The sequence below is a fragment of the Lepidochelys olivacea genome, assembly GCF_965140295.1.
Source record: "Lepidochelys olivacea isolate rLepOli2 genome assembly, chromosome: 21".
Taxonomy (NCBI): domain Eukaryota; kingdom Metazoa; phylum Chordata; order Testudines; family Cheloniidae; genus Lepidochelys; species Lepidochelys olivacea.
Window position 1 is genome coordinate 16,114,749 of NC_140431.1, and position 2,062 is coordinate 16,116,810.

A 2,062-nucleotide genomic window follows, 5' to 3' on the forward strand; every position below is an offset into this window, starting at 1 on the left:
GGGTTCCCTAGGGAGGTGGTGGAATCTCCGTCCTTAGAGGTTTTTAAGGCCCTGCTTGACAAAGCCCTGGCTGGGATAATTTAGTTGGGGATTGGTCCTGCTTTGAGCAGGGGGCTGGACTAGATGACCTCCTGAGGTCCCTTCCAACCATGTAGCCCACTAAAGCTTATGCTCAAATAAATTAGTTAGTCTCTAAGGTGCCACAAGTCCTCCTGTTCTTTTTGAGGATTCAGACCAACAGGGCTGCTACTCTGAAACCTGATATTCTATGCTTCTGTGATTCTTACATGGAGACACGTGTGTAATGCAGTGTAGACACCTGCCTCCACAGGGGACTGCCGTGAGCTTGACCAAGGAACAGAGACACTTCCCTCCTCTAGGGGCTCTCATGTCTCGCCATCCTGGGTGTTCCTGGGATCAGCAATGGGGATCCCCCTGTAGCCCCCCATGTCCTTGAGACCGAGACTCGTTCCCTGTCTCGAATCTGCGCTGGGCTGAGCTCACTGGGGTTTGTGCCTTGGGATGGGTGAAAACGGGGCCGGACTGGGCCGGGCAAGCTCCCTGGACCCTGGCAGGGCCGCCTCCGACCCTGCTCCGTGCACCACGATGCAGCTCCCGCGGCAGCCATGGCCCCCCCAGCCGCCCTGCCCCACACACAGCCACTCCCACCCCCACTCTCCCCCTGCCCCCCACCCCAGCTGGGTGACATCACTTCCCAGCACCATTAACCCTTCGCACGCCCCCAGCAGGCAGCTTGCCCAGAGCGTGGAGAATTGGCCTCCCCCCGGCCAGGTCCCCCATTTGCACTCCCTGGGACAGGGGCTCTGGGCGCCTTCCCTTCTAGGCAACCAACACAGACAGGGCCTAGTTGGGCGCTGACGACCGCGGGTCCCACCCCAGAGCTGTTTCCTGGCCACAGGGTGACAAGGAGTTTGGTGGGGCTCAGTCCCATTCCTGTGCGGCGGCGTTTCCTACCCCCTCACTTAGTGCACTGGTTTAGCTACAGCGGAGAGGCCAGGAGCACCATGGAGAGTGGGATTTCCAAAGACACAAGAGTAAACACAGCGAGCCCAACTCCCTGTGACTTTCCCTAGGATGGTGGGGGCTAACTCCCTTCGACTCCTTTGAAACTACCAGCTGTCTCTCCCCCTTCCTGCCAGGCCGGGGCTGAGGTTAACTGGTGGGGTGGGAAGGGGCCTCTGCTAGTCCCTGTTCTGTGCGAGGGGTGGGAGGTGTCAGTCTCTGCAAGTGTCAGCCAGCCCTGGCTCAAGCACTAAGGCCCAGCTCCTCGAAGGTATTTAGGCACCTAACTCCCATTGATGTCAGGCACCTAAATACCTTTGAGGAGCTGGGCTGAAAACTCTCCATTGCCACAGAAGGAAGCAGATTCTGCACCCATTTAAAGCAGGTGCACAGATCACTTCACACCCTGCCCCTTGGGAGTAGCTCAGGATCAGTCTCCTCTTGTGCAGAGGAGGGAAGTGAGGGGCAGTGACTTGCCCAAGGTCACACGCAGAGTCTGTAGCGGAGCTGGGAGTAGAAGCCAGATGCTCAAACAAGAATTAATCCAGGGTAGTTCTCTGGCCTCCGTTACATGCAAGATGATCACACAGTCCCTTGAGCCTTAGCATCTATGAGTCACGACTGGACTTGCCACCTCTGAGGTACAAAATGCTGGGGCAGCAGAAATGACCCTGAATCCATAGAACTGGCCAGGGGACTGTGTATTGAGCATCCCGACCAAGTTCCCAGGACAGCTACCTCAAAAAAGGGATGAGGGGAAAACCTGGACAGGTGGCGAGCCTCATCCTGACTCCCATGCTGGTGCTTTAACAATACCATCCTTTCACCCTTCATGCAACGATTCCCTGATGATTGGTCCTCCCGCTCCCCTTGTGGCATTTGGACATCTACATTCACACGGCGCTTTTGCACTGGTGCTTCACATTTTGCAGCTATTCCTTTTCTTGCCACACGAGGGTTGAGAAATGATCCATGGTCCCTTAGCTCAGCCCTAGGCCGGGACTTCTGGCTGGTAGCAGATGATGTCTGTTATGACACA